At 36.4% G+C, this 19,832-nt stretch overlaps 1 protein-coding gene across 7 annotated transcripts in view; it reads right to left on the bottom strand.

The window, feature by feature from the left end:
* The window catches only part of ADGRG6 (adhesion G protein-coupled receptor G6), a 134,131-nt gene that overhangs the window by 68,750 nt on the left and 45,549 nt on the right, over window positions 1–19,832 (bottom strand). The gene's annotated exons all lie outside the window — the stretch shown is intronic.

Below are 19,832 nucleotides of genomic sequence, written 5' to 3'. Positions count from 1 at the left end.
ACTGACCTCGGTTAAGAATCTCTACTCTATAGAATAATTGAACTGGGTTCATGGGGGTTACAGAACCATAAAGATAGAACTCGATTATTATGAACTATGGATATAAAGCAAGAGAAACGCTTAGAAAATAAATGATTAAAGAGAAAGCTACCAATGCAAAAAATAACTAAACAGGTTATCTTCTGGCAGACTGTATTTTTTCTAAAATTCAAATAAATAGTGTCATGCGGGGGACCCTGCTCGCTGCGCCATGTGTCGTGCAGGGAGGCCAGCGAGGTCTCTGCTCCCGCTCCCCACATAAGAACGCAGGATATGGTGAGGCCAAAAAGGAACACCCACGGAGCCATAGGTAGGGGAGTCATACCACTATATTCTCTCTGGCGGCACTATACTCTCACTGGAAGCTGGATCCACACTGTCCGCAAACTGCCATCCACACTTGCCAGCCCAGCCACCATCTTCTTGCTAGTCCCCATTCTTCCACTCTTTGCTAGCACAGCCACAGCAGTTATATTAGTGGCCAATGGCTCACTGGTTACAGCTGATGGCCATGCAATCAGTTGATGGCCATTTACTACCTGAGCCAGCACCTGTCTATGTGAGGCCGAGAGCCTGGAAACTGCTTTCTGGGGGTCTGCCCCCACAAATAGCATCACCTTGCATTTGTGGGATATTTATAGTTTTGAAAGTACTACCATTTATCCCATTTGTTTATCACAGCTGATAATTATATACTTGTGTGATCATGTCACTTACCAATATTCAGTAAATATTTACTGGTGCCTGTTACATGCTAGGCAGTGTTCTAAATAGTTAGTATATACCAATAAACAGGGACAACAATTTCTGTTGAATGATTCTTACACTGCAGTTTTGGTTCCAAGGATAAACAAACAATAATATAATGACAGATGGTGATAAGAGGTAGAGAAAAATGTAAGACAATCAATTATTTTTCAATTGTTAGTTATCCAAGGCCTGGCCACCAGCTGGAACCGGAAACCAAGGTCTACTGTCTTCCTATCTAGCAATGCTATTGCAATTAATATTCATGTTGCTTTCAAGTATTTGTATCAAAGTAGGCAGTAATCGCATTGATCCAACACTCTGGATAAAGACACCACCATAAAACTGACACATAAATTTTCAAACAATAAATTACTTTCACCCTGTTAATGTAAATTGCTCTATATTTATTGTGTTCCTTTTTTATTAGATTGAGTAGAATGAATAGGCAATAATTTTTCTTAAAAATGGTAGTCATTACAAATATTACTTATTCTTCTATGATACAGTGATATATTCAAGGATGTACATGTTATGCTGCTCGAATTAAGTTTGCTGTTTTCTTTTCCCCGTGTCCATCTCGTGCTACGCACTGCCTTGCCTTGCCAACACTGCTCTCCATCCGTTCTTTCTCACTTGCCCTCCGTCTGCTCTTCCTCCCTAAGGTTCTCACATCTTGTACGGGCCTGGAGACAGCCAGGGGAAAACACTGGATGATCATCAAGTGTTCGCCAAAGGCTTCCCTCATCCATCCCTGGACCCCCGTGTTCCTCTCCTCGGCGGCATTATTCAGAGCAGTTGTGTTACTTCCTTTTGTGAGATTGTTGCTTATTTTCTGTCTTCTCCTACTAGTCTCTAGCTCAACAAGCAGAGAGTAGGTACTGTCATATTCACCATCGTCCTCCTCATAGCATCCATGACATATAAAAGACCTTTGACAACATTTGTTAAATTTATGAAAAAAATGAATAGTTTAAATGAATGGAAAAATGCCTAAATTGAAAATGACTAAGTATGGCATATAAACTTAAGTCAAACAAAATCTAAGTCTGAACCAAAGATAAAAGGTGCATGAGCTCTGGAATGTCTCTTTGGATGGGGTTTTGGGGCTCCTTCCTTCAATTACTTCACTCATACGTAGCATGGGATTAAAATGACTGGCCTTTCTGCTAAGGTTAGCTTCCCGTTACTGTATCTTGAGCTCAGGAGAGAGAAGTAATCCTGGTAAATTAAAATAATGTATCTAATAATAGGCACTGAAGATTAAAAGAGAAAAATAGGAAGGAAAACAATATACAATTATCTGTGTCATCTTAATATGCATGCAGGTAGAATCATTGTCCAAAATGAGATGTCATTCCCTATATCCGAGACCCAAGTAATGTTCCTGACATCCTTTATTCTGATATATTGTCTTTTGTAAATTTTTTCCTAAGAATTGAATGAAAGGTACAGGAAAATTCAATTTGACTGATAACACTCACTACCGAATCTTGAACAAGTTCACCTTTCTGTGCCTCAGTTTCACCACCTTTACACTGGTGGTAATAATGGAACCTATTCCTAGGGTTATTGGGAGGATTAGCTGGGTTAATACTGTAAAGTCCTAAAGCTGGACTGGGCCCATAATTAGCACTGTTTAAGTATTAGCTATTATTAACATTACTATAACACAAAAGCTGTGCATCCATAATTTAAGAGAAGAAAGCTAGTACCCCACCTTGGTAGAATCTCTTTCCCCTTATGCACTTGATGGGATATATAAGAGAAAGAAGACACCATAATGTTCATTTAAAAAAAAAAAAAACATTTAAAGCACTATTCTATATGATTCTAATCTTTAGTAACTAGACAGCATTTAGAGTTAGTGCTACCAAATAGTGATTATCTTAATTGGATTAAATGTCAGTTTAACTAGGCACAATATCATCATGTTCATTATAGTTCTAAATAACATCACAGTAAAGGGCTTTCACATGTATTATCTCATTTGACATCATAATAACCCTGGGGATTAGTTTCACTTCCATCTTCAAATAAAGCAAATATGGCTAATATAGATTACATAATTTGCCCAAAGTTACACATGTAATTGAGAGCAGGACAAGATTCAAACATAATTTGCCCAAAGTTACACATGTAATTGATAGCAGGACAAGATTCTTCTAGTGTCTTTCTAAGAAAAACAAAAAAGTTGCCACATTTTTTTTTTTTAATGAATGCGCAACAAAGTGTGAACTCGAGTACTGTTTTAAGAGACAATGTTGTTGTTGTTGTTTTCTTTCTTTATTTTTTTTATTAGTTTCGGGTGCACAAAACAATGTAATAGTTACACATTTATTATTTATATCCTTCACACAGTGACAACGCCCACCCCCCATCCCTCTGACATGGCACACAGCCATTAAGAGACAATGATTTTCAATGGCCAATTTCTTAAAAAGAGTGTAATCACCCTTAAATTCATGTTTTAGGAGACTAATTTTGAAGTATTTTAGTAAAGAGTGTTATAGAGTCTAAAATACAGTGCTTTGGGTTTGCCCATTGGAGCAAATGTCACTGCCAATTGATTTCTACACTATGAGGTAGTTCATGAAGAAAGTAATTTGTTCACGCTTAAAGGCAGGGAACTTAGAAAGATGGCTACTGAAGTAGCCACTGAATGAAGCCTTGGTAAAACAAGGGTTAACATAGCTCCTATAAGCCACCCAGCTCAAAACATCTGGCTCAAGATGTTCCCAAAGACAGATATAGTAACATATTTATACTTATAACTTACAAAAGAAAAGTTTTCAGGTAATTTAAACAACAAAACAAATTCTACCCTCAACTCTTCCTATGCTTGTCAGTGTTTGGCAATAATTTACTCCTGCATACTTTCACAAAACTTTATTCTTGAAGGACTTCAAACCTAAAATGGAAAACCTCCCAGTCAATCTAAAGCCTATCTTAACTTACAAACAACATGTAGATAGAGATTCAATAACCATTATCTTATTGGGTTTTTTTATCTCAGAGATTTGAATGTTTACCCCACTCTTGCTGCAAGTATGTCTCTGTAAATCAAATACTATGCTCTTTAAAATCCCTTGAAAACATGAGTTTCAGCTCTCAAGGGATAAATCAAGAGATCAATTTTAGCTGCTTTCAACACAGATCTGCAGATGGAATAACAGTTTTTCCTATACAGTGTTAAATGGTGAACAAAATTCTTCACTTGAATATCTGTAAAACTGTCAACTAATTTGTTGGAAAAACTAGCCAGTGAAAATTATCTTCAGAAAATTTAGCTTACGTTGTCAGCTCAGTTTGCATCCATTCAAAGTCCTTGTTTGAATTATCTATGTGACTATTATATTCTTACGAAACAAAAGTTAGTTGCTTATAAAGGTTTAAAATATTTTATAGCCTGGTGGTTTCTGAAGATTAAACCTAGGGATCAGCAGTTTACATTTCTAGGACCAGTTCTAATGCCTAAATCATTACAAAGACAGGACAGCCACACACCATTTCTCCAGATTAAGTAAACTGCCGCCAGGTGTAATATCAAGGAAGTAAAATATAAATAATACATTAGTGCTGGAAAGCATTAAATGATAATATACAAAACTGAACAACCTCATTAAAGTATTTAAATTTGAAGTGATTTCAGGCTTCTATGCAGATTGGTTCAGGAATCTGCTGGCAATTTGGCTGTGAATCTGTAATTCATAACAAATCTGGGATTCTGTTAATGTGATAGACTTGGCAAGTATCCCACCTTCCCTCACCATTCTCTTCAAGTTCTGCTCACAAAATAACATCACCATGTTGGGAGGGTCACTGTTAGACCAGGGTTACATTGGTCCTTCCAATCTCCTGCTAGAACTTCCAGGAGCCAAGCAAGGATATAAATTTACTCCTCAATTCCTTCTAAAACATGGTTTCCCCAGAGTTAACCAGAAAATTGTTTGATTTCCCTCTGTAATGTTTCAACCTCAAAATGTTCTTTCAAAACACCATGGATATGAAGCCACCACTTTACTTGAATCAGTTCAACTAAGTTTGACATAGCTAGAAAACCAACGAGAAGCTGATCTGAACGTTCCTTGATGAGGCACCATTAAGCTTGATAATTTTTTGACTCTCCAAAGAAATTCACATGCACCACACCTCAGATACATTTCTGTCTTCTGTAAGATGGTTCATGTTTAGACTTCAAGTCCTGTTTTTCCATAATCACCTTGGCATGAGAATATTCCACATGTAACTACAAAGGGAATACTTTTGTAAGGTCCCAACAAGTGAACTGTTGTATATCCATTTAGTCAGCTTATTATATTGATATATATCTCTTGCAAGAGGATTAAACACACAAGCACACGTGCATGCATATGCACACACACCCACACACATTTTCATGGGAAACTGTTCTCTTAAGCAATGGTTGAGTCTTTCTCCAGAATTAAAACAAACAAACAAAACAAAACAAAAACTAAAGCCAATGCATAATTTGAAACAACCTAAACTGCCTGATCTACCAGTTAATCTATCTTCTGGTTCATACATTCAAGCCTCTTATCCCTTTCCACATTCTTGTGCTACAAACCCCTACCTCTATATCAGTCTAGCCATGGACTTCTGCTCTCTAATGCACAGGCTTCTGAGCACTACTGAAAAGAATTCACAAAATTGTGGACATTAGTTATACTAAAGAAGCTTCTAATTTCATCTCACTCACCCTCTGCAACATTCAATACCTCTGAACACTCAATTATTTAGTTCCTACCTTCTCCTTGGTCTCCTCCTGCCCTTCTCTCTGCCCTCTCTGAGCATCCCCTTTGTTCTGCTTGCCCTTACAATCCTTGCTATTCCAAGTATGGTCCTTATACCAGTAGCATCACATGGGGAGCTGGTGAGACATGCAGAATCACCCAGACCTATTATACAAAATCAGTATTTTAACATGATTCTCTGGTGATTTATAAGCACATTAAAATCTAAGAAGTGCTCCTCTGAATAACGCCATACTACAGGAGCTATTCACAGTCCCCATGAAGACACCTCCTCCCAAGACTGATCTCCCCTCCCACATCTCATGCAGTCATATTTATACCATGACCTCAGGGGAGGACCCCTGACCGAAGAGAACCAAATCATGGACTTAGCTAATCGGTCAATTCTCTCTCTGAGAATTTGAAATTAGAGACAAAGATAATTTACTCACAGAATGATGAACAATAGAATGATGAAGTTATATAACCACTAAGCTAGCAGAAGCCTTGGCTGCTTGTAAAGGACACTGACGGGCAAACAGAGAAAAGAGAGAGAAAATGTGTAGGACAGAGAGATGAGAGGAAACCAGACATCGAGAAACACAAAAACACAAAAACTTTAATTCTAGGCATTCCCTGTCCAGCAATCAATGGGAGGAGCTGTTGTTGGTAGCTTGTTCTTGGATTCTATGACAAGAACTCTTATGATAGTTACCATGTCACCTCTTCACTTGATCCAGGTTTAGTGTATTTCTGTTCCTTACGACCAAGTGTGCTTTAGGCCCATACTTTTTGGGGCTCTCCTCTCTCTTTCGCCCTCTCTCTACACTCATTCCCTTTGGGTGATCTCATCCAAACACAGGCCTTCATTATGTCCAAATACTGATGACACACATGTTCTACTGAGCACCACACCCACACTTGCGAATGCCAACTCGGCATCTCCACTTGGATGTTCTATCGATCCTTCAATGCAAACACCATCCTCAAATAATCTGTTTTCATCCACTTTATAATTGTTAGTAGATGAGAATCATCTAAGCTAGGACTCTGAATAGCTCTTCTCCCACACCATTTCAAATAGTTTGTCAAGGGTTATGACATTTATTTTTTTCATGGTTATTTAATTTATTCCCTCCTCTCATTCCCACGGCCACTTAGTTTAAGGTTCTCATATTTTCTCTCATGGACAAAAAGTTCAGTAACTATTTTCCTTGTCAACAGTCTTGTCACCTCCAATTTATCCTCTACTTCACTATAAGAAACATCTATGAAAATGCAAATGCAAATCTAAAAATAAGTTTTCTGTAACTGAAAATCTCTGGGATCCAATAAGACAAGCGTCTTTGAATGACACATACAGTACTCCATATTTTCCCTGTTCACACTTTCTAGTTCATCTCTTAACATCCCCCACATTTATTCACTTAATAAATACTTATTACGTATCTATGTACCCGACACTGTAAGGGGTGCTGGGAATACAGTCATGGACAAGATATAATCCCTGACTTTAGGGAAAGTATAGATTATTTCAAACACAAATAAATAAGTAAATAGCAATAATACAATTGAAAAGTGCTCTGATAGAGCAGGTAGATGAGTGTGATAACCTAGGTTTAGACTTCATAGAAATGGTACCATTTCTAACAGACGAGAAAGAAACTGAGACCTAAATGTGCAGCAGAGAAGTGGGCCAAGTGAGAAGGGGAAGCAGAGGAGAACAAGAAAAGAATGTCCTGGTCAGTAGATGCAAAAGGCTTGGAGGTGAGAGAGAGCATGGATTGTTCAAACAACTTAAAGAGTTCAGGTTAGCTGAAATAGTGTGCAAAGTGGGGAGAAATGAGAGATAAAGATGGCAAGGGAGGCAGAGATGAGGTTCTGCAGGATTTTGCAGGCCATTCTGAAGAAAATGAAAAACTGTAAGAGCAGTAGTGAAAATAAAAAGGTTTTAATTATGGGAAAGGAAAATAATCAGATTTGTGTTTAGTACAGATATTTTTAAAAACCTCACCCTTTTATACATAAACAACAGGAAACTACCAGTGAATAAAGACCCTTGTTAAGAATCACTACAGCCGAACTCAAAGGACTTGACAGATGACAAGAAGAAAGACCAAAGACAGCAAGTGACAGCTTGTCTGTAAAAAGAAAATAGCAGTCGCAGTGGAAGGGAAGATTAATCTACAAGGATTCACTGAGGCAAACCTTAACTGTTGATGAGTAACATGTAAAAGTGGTAAAGTGACCAACCTAGCGTTCATTCAAGATCTGTCTTACTTTGATCTTACATGCTTTATTACACCTAAAGAAAAACTAAGGGAACGATAAAAAAAAAACAAAAAAAAAACACTCACCTAATGTTCATTTGACTTGAGATGTCACAGAAAATCTTTCTATATGGATTATCTAGGCAAAGTTGCAGGGTAAAAACTGGTTTATGTTGGCACTGACCAGAAAAACATTGCTAAATATTACCAACATAAGTGGAGAATGTCTTAGCCTAATAAAAGCTAACTATAGTTCTAATACTCACAAAGTCAATGATGTAATTACTGGCTAAACAGTGCATTACTAACTTCTTGAGCACATGAACCATCCATATAAAGTACTAGGACTATACTTGTCTTGTAGTAAGACGCTCAAATAAAATTAGTTTTTAGTGTTGTTGTGATTATGGTTGTTATTTGATAGCAGAGCATGTTAGCCATATTTCAGTTCCTTTGTTGGTACATTCATTCATTCATTCAATTTTCTGGGCTCCTACTTCCATTCATTTTTAGTTTTCTTTCAAATGTCTTTACATATGGTTACCAGAGGGTGGGTAGGAGTAAAACAAATTTGAAAAGTCAAGTGAAGGTTATTGCTTCCAATTTATTCCATGTTATGTGGTGCAGGTGAAGAACCTGAAATTAATAGCTAGAATAAGTTTTGGTTTTACAAGCTTGCCCTTCCAATACGTTGGGAAAATGTATTGGGAAGAAGATGGCACTAACAGGATAAGTGTGTGTCTTAGCTCAAATTTTCCAAATGAGCCTTTAATTTGAGGGCATAAAAAAAACACCCACTCAGGTTTGTACACAGAAATGGAAGCAGTTTAAATAGTCAAGGTTTGGAGCACAGCAAATTATAGATGCAACTGGCATAATTTTGTCTCTTTAAGGAATATTTTTTATGTAAACATCTTAGTAATAAGAAAGGGCTGATGTAAAAATTTCATAATATAGATTTTTAAAAATATAAATGTTTTGTCAGTAAAGCTTTCCACAATATCCAAGCACAACAGCTTGTTTAAATATGCTAACTGTCTTAATTCATTGCTGGAATTAATTACTTTTCGAAATATTTACATAATGTTAAAGATATTTATATAATAGATCTCAAGTATATTAGTGTACGAGAGAGAGAGAGTAGTAGGGAGAAATAAACAAGTTTTTTTCAGCAAACCCTGAAATTGAACTTTAAAAAGATTTCTTCTATGCTAACTCCTTTCTAGCTAAATCACAAGAACTAGCTGATAAAAAAAAAAAAAAGTTATTATTGTGGGGGGAAAAATTACTGTGACAAGAGCAATATACTTATGAAACTGAACTAGAAGCTCTCTCAAGATCCTTTCCAGATCTAAAATTATGCCTTTCAAGGTATTTCCTTTAAAATTTGAATACAAGCCATATAAACTCATAAAACATGTTGTGTCTTCACAACAGTATGTGGAGAATGAAATAAAAATAACAACAGTAATTACACGTAGCATTTAGTGGCGATTATTTTGTGCCAGATGAGAGAATAAATTGCCTTCCTCTTGCAATAGCCATCTTTATGTGAATATTTGGCCATATTATAAATGGATCATAGTGGGTTCTAGTTTTGGCTCTTCCATTCACCAACGTGTGACTATGAGCTTGTCACTAGCCATTGAGGTCTTGGTTTCCACATCTGAAAGGAATGTCTCTTTCGGTTTTAAAACCCAAGTATGGGTGATAGATTCAGGTCCTTACACACAACAGAGCTTCAATTGCTCCCTTTACTAGGAAGAAGCTTCCAAGAGAGTCATAAAGATATCTGACACTTCCCTGAGGAAAAGTGTCTCGATGTGTAGTTCACAAGACTATGAGACAAGGGGGTCTTTCTGAGTAGTCCTGAATCTCAGCCTGTTTGTGTTCATTCGTCCACTTTGGGGCCAATACAGATTGAACGCAAGTAGAACTAATGGTCAGCAAACATCCTGGCTTCTGGAATATATTCCGACAGCTCAGCAAAATTTCCACATCTTGCTAACAGCACTTATTGTGCTATTTTGAATATTGCTGGCTTAGAATTACAGAGCAAGTTGTGACAGATTGTGAAGATTTAGAGTGTGGTTACATAAGGAAAAAAATCATCTCTTTTCTACTGAACATAGAAGCTTTCGTGTGTTGTTGATGCCTACCCGCTTACTTTACAAAAGAAAAACGAGTGTACTACTTTTGTAAAGTAAACACAACTATTGAGAAGCAAGGCTGAATGTTGGTTTGCCACACCATTGCCAAAATGTTTATCTAATTTCAAGTGGCACTGGGTTGGGGATGAGGTGATGTAGGTGCTAACTCTGCAGAGCTTCTGGCAGGTTATGTACATCCGGGCAACTCAATCAGTGTCTCCACAGCTAAACTGCTTCACCTCTGCCCCAGGGGGCCTGCACATCAATCACAAGTCTGCAGCAAAAGCACACTGGAAAAAGTTCGTGAAGTTCACCAAACTTTATAATTGTAAGTTTCCAGGATAGTATAAAAATCGACTTGCTTACTGTCCTCTTTCAGCCAGCTATATTTTTAAACTCCAGAAAAAGGGGAGAGTGACTTGTTATAGGTGGGTGAATAAGGTCACACCTGCAGGCAAGCCTGCGAGAAGGCCAAACCACCAACAGTGGGTGGGCTGGGTGGTCTACAGAGCAAACAGTGCAGCATGTTTCCAGTTGGAGGCGCAGACCGAAGAACAGAAGCTTGTCAGTGTTCAGGAGGTCTGAACTGGGGCAAACCTCACTGCCGCTGGAGAGCGTAGGAGGGCTCAGGCTGCATTCATCGCTTCACTCACTACTGGGGGAGCAGAGTGATCATTCAAAATTTCTGTAAAATGATATCTGTGCTCTTGATGACCATTTAGCTTCTCGGTTTGAAAGAAAGAGAAAAATTATTTTAACAAACAGATTCCTTGCATGGTCCCATTTAGAACATCAAGTAGGGAAGTTTTGTAGGGTATGATCTAAGGGAGTTATTTTGAAATAATAATAGGTATAATTGTATTCTGGGTCAGTACCAGCTATAACACAGAGTTTAGTCACCCCACTCTTCATCAAAATGACACTGACAAATAGGCAGACTGAGCCCCAGTGATTGCCGAAATTACATAGGAAGATCCATCTTACAGAAAAACTGGAAGGGAAATTTCAAACAACGGCAATTTGGGATTCTAATATAAATACCAAGTTTTAGATACATATTTAGCATTTTCCTAGGGAAAGGTTTATGATGGGAAGACTATGTCCCATTTTGGTATCAAATTTCAACCAAGAAAGGAAGGGAAACTAGGTTTTTGAATTCTTTAATAATGAGTTAAAGTAAGTAAGAGATATTTGGACACCAGATCCTTCTGAAAGTTATTTTGCTAAGATAATGTGAGCTGAATCTCTACTCAGGGAAATGAAAATGATTTTCTTCTCCCTCCAATACAATCAGCTGACTTCCAGTTTTTAGGATGAGCAAAACATTAGGCATTTTTCTGAAGGACCACCCAGCCAATGTGGCACTGCTCTAAGTGGAAGGACATTTTGCATAGCAAAATGGGTCAAAAACCAAAATTAATTGATATTTTAATAGAAATTAGTATTTGCTTTATAGTGATGTTAATAGTCTGTGTGTGTGTGTGTGTGTGTGTGTGTGTGTGTGTGTGTGATATTTTTGCCCGGAAGAAATTATGCTTTAAATTGCCAAAAATATTTTTTTCTCTAATACATCATTTTTATAGATATTATTTTATTGTGTTGTACAAATTTCTTTTCTATAAAACTAAGTCATGATTCAAAGGCAGACAATGTAGATGAAGCTCCTTGATCACCGTGTCTGCCAACAAACACAGTCAATAAGAAATAAATGTAGGACACTGAACTTCAAATGCAGGCCAAAGCTCTTAGCCAAAATCTAAAAGAGAACATTCTAAGTGATTGTTAAGAGTGAAGGCATAGCTGACAAACTGAGGATCATATCGGTCTTCACCAACTCAGACACAGCAAGACCCCTTTTTCACAGAGCCTGAGAACAGCAAAACTTTAAAGGAGAGTATCGTGTCATTTCTGTTTACTATATTTAAACATTTGCTCACAGGAGAGCTGAAAATTAAACACCTATAGTTCACAGAAGTTCTTTTGGACACAAATCTAAGTTTCTGTTTGAACTGGCTCCGGAGCTACCCCAATGCCAACATCTTTACAGCTGCTCTCAGTATGTAAACCCCCCATATACTTGACTGGAAATAGCACATCGCCTGGTTGGAACTTTCTGCACAGTATTTCAGTGAAAGACACTACTGTCCTCTAAAGCACATTATTCAACAATTAAATTTGGGCCGCAGAAGCAAGAGACAAAGGCAGCACTATATCCCATTTCATTCTACCAATTTGTTTCCTGACGTCATTTTTAGGTACAGCCTTTCAATTCACAGTTTGATTTCTTTACATGACTTCTAGTGAGGTAGAAGCCATGTAAAAAGATGGACATCTACCTCCTGAAGTAAACACTTTTCAGAAATATAAAAAAATAAGTGCTTTAGTTAGAAAATCTCTTATGTTAGCAGAACTCTTCTATGAACACCATTAATAAAGGCAAATTTTAATGTTAATAAAATTTTAATGAAAAACAGTATATCAAATTGTAGTCCACTTGATAGAACATCTGAGTAATAAAATGTGCTGATCCTTCCACTGTCTTTGGTGAGTTAAAAGAAAAAGAAATGAAAAAAGAAAAGGTAATGCCAACGCCCATTTGATTTGATTCAGGATTTTAGGAAGGCTGGGAGGGAACATGCTACACTAACAACGTTTAGTATGAGTTGTAATTAAATCATCTTGTTAGATATAATTGTAATAGCATTATGGCAGATTATCACATTTTCCTTTTGACCTCCTTTGGTAACCGATGGTATAAAATACAGAGAAGTAAAATAGAATACATTTTGGACACAGGTTGGGTGGGAGCCTTTTGCTGTCTGCTTCCTCTTTGATTCTTTGGGTTATATCCAATAAAAATGGAAGTAGAGAGGGGAAAAAAGCAAATATCTCTAAGATGACCCACTTATCTTGAGTTCAGACTTTGACATTGTGTAATGCCAGTACACAAAGTTACAGATTTCCTTCATCCCACATAGAAAAAGGCTTTGGTGGTATTTTGTTTGTTTCTTTTTCTTTTTCCTTTTTTTTTTTCTTTGGTGGTGGGCAGTGGAGATCTGAAAATCTTGTGGTACACCCTCTGAAATTTAAGACTATTTTCCTTGGCACTCTTCATCTAATTTTATTTCCTTGCTTTCTTTGTCAGATATATTTTTTTTCTCCATTAAATATCACAAATTCATAAGATAGGCCAGGCTTAACGAAAAAAAAAAAAGAACAAAAAAGGGTGATGTGTGTACATAATACATACATGTAGATAGATGTGCGTACATAATATGTGTGCCTTCTGGATGCATATATGATACATATGCAGACAACTTCCAGGCAGTGAGGCAGTACTGTCTACTTGATTGACTTCTAAATCTCCAGTGTCCAGTGCTACACATGACAAAGATTCACTACTCAAATACTGAGAAATTGAGAAAAAGGACAGATACACACACACACACACACACACACACACACACAGTGTGTGTACTTCAAAATATATATATTAACATAAATATTTTTACGTATATTTTTAAATATATATATATTATAATTTTTTAAAATATATATTACAATTGAAAATTTTTTTTTTAATAATCAGGATTTTTACATGGTAGAACATCAAATTGTTCCTTCCTGGTCATGATAAATGTTAAACTGAATTCCATTCCAGGCTGAGATTATATTTGATTTCATATCACTCTAGTCATTCTATCCTCAGCACATGCTATGTATAAGGCACACATTATAAGTACTAAAGAGGAAATGACTTACTTCGGGGAAACCATGAAGCCATAGCAGCAGTGCCATAAACTTCCCAACATAGGCAGGTCACTGTACTTAAGGCCAGTTGTTGACTTTATGCATTGTTTCATCTTGAATCACCTAGATCTCTATCATCAATAACACTGAGTAGAATATCACTGCTTGTAGAAAACTTCCAGTTTACCCATTTCATGTCCTTCATTTTACAGATGTGGAAGCTAAGGCCCAGACATACGAACTGACTTGCTTCAGAGAACACCATGAATTAAAATCAAAATGAGAACCACTTCTGTTCCCAACTATGGTAAATGCAAATATTCTCTAATATGTGTATGCTTATACTAAATTTAAACATAGCAAAACAATTTTAGAGTGCCTAATGTGTCTCAAGTCATATACAATTATCTTACCATATGTAAATTAAATTCTTATAATAGCTTTGCAAAGTATAATGTGATCACTATTTTATTGATGAGAAAACTGAGATTTCTGTATATCATTTTAATGCATTACTTTGCTTGTGGAATCTAGTCTATAAACTTCTGAACGAGATCACATCTAACTTGGTTTAGTCAACAATTACATGCTAAATTTATTTCTAATGATGATAATTTGTATGGGTGGTCACAGTATTAATGACAATTTAATCTTCAAATTCTCTCCAGAATCAAAGGATTTTAAGGAATATTAGAGTTTAGATAATCCACTCCATCATCTTTCTTATAGTAAGAAGAAGCAACACGAAAGAAAAGATGACCTTTGGAAACAGGGAGACTTGCCATCTGTACGTGATCTTGCACAAATTATTCAACATCTTTAAACCTATGTTTCTTCTTAGAAATGGGAAGACCTCCTTTTTTTGTGGTTACGGCATAGATTAGTGAAACCCTATATGAAGTTCTTTACACAATGGCTGACACAGTATAAGTCATTTGATTAGTGGTGGTGTAATTCAAATCAGCCATCAATTCGAACGGAAACTGCAGCCAAGAAATCAAGAAAAGAATGACACTCAGGACAATAATAGAAGAATTAGGAAAGATCACCAAGGGCAAAGACATGTTATTAGAGACCAAGGCTAAGTTCATCCACACCCTCAGATTCTCAATTACTATGTACAGATGTGAAAGTTGGACAATGAGGAAGGCTGATAGGTAAAAAAAAATCATTTGAAATATGGTGCTGGAGAAGAGCTCTACAGATTCCCTGGACTGCCAGAAAGACACACACGTGGGTCCTAGAGCAAATTAAGCCTGAAACATCACTGGAAACAAAAATGACAAAATGGAAGCTGTCCTACTTTGGGCCCATCATGAGAAGGCAGGGTGCTTTGGAAAAGGTAATAATGTTGGGAAAAGAGAAGGCAGCAGGAAAAGAATTAGACCAAATAAGAGATGGACTGACTCCATAAAAGAAGCCATAGGTATGAGTCTTTAGAAGCTGAGCAGGGCTGTGAGGACAGGACATTGTGGACCTTACCCCTTCATGGGGTCACCAGGAGTTAGAGCCAAAGCAACAGCACATCCAAGCACAATGGATGCTGCAGAACACTGGCCAGATCCCCCTTCAGCGCTGTACTCCCCGTCTCAGCTGAGATAGTTAGGTACTGACAGCTCACAGTTGAGTCTCCCTCAGAAGACTGCCGTCAGCTGAACAGAGACACTTCACCCAAAGTCAAACCCCATTCCCTGGATAGACCCCATCCAGTGACGGACCAAAGTAAGGGTACGAGGCCCAGCCCCCTTGCCCCAACCCAGGCATTCTGAAGGGCATCCCAGCTCCAGAGCTGCCTGTGGTATCTGCTGAGGGATTGTTGTGACTATGTTGAAGCCTGACTTGTCCCTTTGCCTATTCTTTCTTCACTTCCCCACAGGTGTTGGCTGAAGAATACTCCCTAATAAATCTCCTACATGCTAATCTCCACCTCAGAGTTTGAGTCACAGAAACATGACCTGTAACATCTGGCCATTTCATTATCTTACACGTGAATGAAATAATAGGAATTAAGGATGCTCAGCAAAGAAATTTCCATTCAAACTGCAGGGATGTAGTAGAAAACCACTAAAATGAGAGAACTACAAGAGATAAGTCTGGTTCCAGTCACAACATAGGTATGTTGGGTCACTTATTTAATATCTCAGCTTTAGGTTCTCTCATTTCAGTTCTCTGTAAACCCTGGTATTTATACCAGGCCAAGAAAAAAAATTACCTGTGTTGAAAAAAATCAATAATTTTATTTTCATCAAATCCCAATTGATTTACAGACCCAAGATGACAAATTTAAAGATCGTGATGTTTTTTTCTTAACAGATTTGGAAGACAGAACTTTCCAGATTAATCTAACCTAGTGTAAATTCACTAATAATTCATTGTAGAATACTCATCAAAGTATATTGTTGATAAATGAAATTTCTTATATTATCATTAAGACTGAAAGTAAATTTTAGGAAACTAGCTCTTTTTTTCCTATGAACTCTATCTCCTAAGAAACTTCACAATTACATATTTCTTTGCTCATTACCTATGAATTTTTTGAAGCACAGACAGAAAGTTATTTACTTATTGACGCACATTTTGTATTCACAATGAAGCAGCAGATGCTTTCAAATGACGTTAGGAATAAACAGAAGAGGGTTACTTTTAAATAATGTAGAGAATTATAAAATGACACTTTCCTACTATCCTATTTTTACCAATCCAAAGACACACATTGTTCCTGCTGGGAAAATGACCCATCTCATGCCTACATCTAAATTTGCCTCTTCCATTTGATCTTTTAACATTTGATGCAGAGTTCCAATTATAAGAAGGCTCCGTTGATCAAAGTTGGATTTTCATATTCCCTTTGATGTATCCTCTAGAGGGTTTAACAAACACCATTTTAAAAATATACTGTACTAAAACATAAATCTATCACTCATCTTTGTTTTTTATTGAATTTCTGGTAAGCGGGTAGTGTGATGATTCTCAAAACCTTAATTCCACCACTCCATTACCATGTAGCTAATGGGTTCAGAAAAATCCAACCACAAAAACATAATCACAGTAGTTCTCTGTAAAGAGGTACCTGAAACCTCATTGATTACGACACTTAAAATGTTCCCTGTGAAGGTCAAATTCAAAACATATTTATGAAAAATAAACCTTTATGTTTAGATTTTAAACCTGTTGGCCAGAAAAAACATGGTAGTTTGGTCCAGAATATTAAGAAACTAACATAGGAATCAAGTAGAATATTTAGCTACTTTATTTAAATACAAACTCTTGTTGGTACTTCGGATCTATGATAAAGAGTTCCCTAGAAATATAGAAATCAGGTTCTTTAAAGTGTTAAATTTTAACTCGTTTGCATTGATACCAACTGACATAGTCATCTTAGAAAAAGAGAATCTTTCTGAGTAAGACTTGACTGTTACTAGAATGAATGTGGAGAAATACAGAGAGTATGATAAAGGAAAAACGAAGAACTCAATGGTAGTACCTAAGAACTACACTGGACCATTAAGAAAATCCTAGCAAATGACCCAGAGTCCTTCTGCCACGCTGATAAGATCAAGTCTCTCATTAGATGGATACACAAGTCTCATTTGGAGTGATAGGGTTAAAAACCAGATTCAATCACAATCTAATTCATACTCAGACCGTAGTTTGGTTTCCGATGTAGGTGGACCATCTGATCTTCCAGCTCCTCTGATAGATCTTGTTCATTATAGAGCATTAAAATTTGGTTTCTCAAGTAGAGTGATAGCCCCATAACAGTGATGTAAACAGGGATAATATTAAAAATATTTAACAACCTGTAACAATCAGGACTTGGGCCCTGATCAATCAGAGTAGGTGCTGACCTAGAAGGCAGACCAATAAAAACAGCTGAAATCAGTTCCGACTGTGAGATTTCTGTACTTCGCTTTATTTGTAAGTAAACTTTCAATTTCTTATTTAACACTTTTCTTCTCTCTTATATTGTGAGATCCATGAGCACAGGGCCTATCTTATTTACTACTGTATCTCCAAAACCTAGTATTTATTACTCCTGGCCCTGGTTCTGGGAATGAATGAATGAATGAATGAATGAATGAACAAATAAACAAACAAATATTAGCTTGGATGAATCTACCATTAAGAGATGGATCCATTTTTATAGTGGGTTCAAAATCATACTCTGAGCCTTCAAGATGGAGAGTTATACCAATTCACCAAGGCAAGGAGTAGCCTTCAGTGAGGTCTCCTGGGAAACAGTTTCAGCAGCCTTCCTACAGGCAGTCCACTATCCTGACCCAGCCCTGCAGACACTACCAGTATTTTCTAAAGTGAGATTACCAACATAAGAAAACAACTTCACATTCTTTGTCTTCTCAACACAAATCTAAGACATAACAACTAATTTAATGGATTAAGATAATAAGCCAGTTTTGCCATAATTTAAAGTCTGATTAATAGTTACAATTTAATTATTAAAAGACACTTTAATCATGTAATAATAAAACTTTCCTTTTAGATTTGTTATGCTTTAGCCCCAAATTATTAGCAATGTTGCCATTGGGAAAAAATGCATCTTTAGTTGATGAGATTATTTGATCATAAATTTACATGAAATATAAAATATACCATCTTTGAGGGCAGATTCAGAACATGCTGTTGGAGGCAGGTACCTAATGTGTATGATATTCTGTATTCTTTCCTTTTGCATGTCAGAAACACCCACTAAAAATTCATGCATTTAACGGACATGTAAACCAGAAAGAATATTTTGAATTCAAACATAGTTGATTATGATGTGAAAAGGATTTCTAACCAAAAAAGCAAAGAGGTTTAATATAGTGTTTAATATTTACAAACCAAACTTTTGCTCAGTATTTTCATTATATACGCAATGTTTATAGTAATCAGCCAACAAGTATAAACAGAATAGCTTTCCCTGTGGCTGCCAAGAATACTAAGATATTTTTTCAAGTTATGTACATTTCCCCCTAGTCTAATTATTAATTGAAAACTAAAGAAAAATTAGAGACAATGGCATTTTTATGTCAAAAAACGATAGCATGTATTTTTTTCTCCTTTGCTACTCTGTAGAAATTTTTTCAGTCATGCAAAGCTTTTAAAATGCAAAATGAATATCCCTCAATTCTCCTCTGACTTCATAATCAACAACATTTTACAATCCAATTATTGAACAACCCATAATTCTGACCTTTTTTGGGTTGGTTTGATTCTCAGTTCTCCTAATCCTCCATTCCACCTCCGCTATGTTTTAGTCTCAGGTATAGAGAATTATTGAAGTTGGAGTAGAATCAGTTCATCTCCCAGTATCTCCATCATCTAAAGGATTTCTCAAATTTCCTTGTCGTCATCAACCTATTTTATCACAAAGACAACCAATAACTACAATTCTAGACTCATTTTGAATATCACTATGTTCGTTAAATATGCTAAAAGTAACCTGTGTGCATGTGTATCTATCTCCTCTATGTATCTTTGCTATTAAATCTTACCTACAAATGATTGCCCAAAAAAGAACGGAAACAGAAGCTTTTTATGTACAGTTTTAAGGCACTCAGTTACTTTAACAAAAATTTTTTGAGGAGTCAGTACCTCTTAATATATCACATTGTATGTGGAGATTAAACAACATACTTTTAAAGAACGATTGGGTCAAAGAAGAAATAAGAGGAGAGATCAAAAGATACATAGAAACAGATGAGAATGAAAATACATCCTACCAAAATTTTCGGGATGCAGCGAAAGCAGTTTTAAGAGGGTAGTTGATATCATTACAGGCCTATCTCAAGAAACAAGAAAAATCCCAGATAAATAAACTCATGTTACACCTGAAAGAACTAGAAAAAGAAGAACAAATTGAAACCCGAAGTCAGCAGAAATAAGAAAATGATAAAAATCAGACCAGAACTAAATGAAATAGAGAATAAAAAGACAATAGAAAATAATTAATGCAACAAAGAGCTGGTTCTTTGAAAAGATTAATAAAATTGACAAACCTTTAGCTAGACTCACTAAGACAAAAAGAGAAAAGACACAATGAAAATCAGAAGTGAAAGAGGGGGAAGTTATCACGATGCCAAAGAAATACAAAGGATCATCCAAGAATACTATGAAGGACT

Source organism: Rhinolophus sinicus, linkage group LG05 (genome assembly GCF_036562045.2).
Source record: "Rhinolophus sinicus isolate RSC01 linkage group LG05, ASM3656204v1, whole genome shotgun sequence".
In the NCBI taxonomy this organism is placed as follows: Eukaryota; Metazoa; Chordata; class Mammalia; order Chiroptera; family Rhinolophidae; genus Rhinolophus; species Rhinolophus sinicus.
The sequence above is the reverse complement of the archived record's forward strand: the minus strand, read 5'-3'. Positions and strand labels throughout refer to the sequence as shown.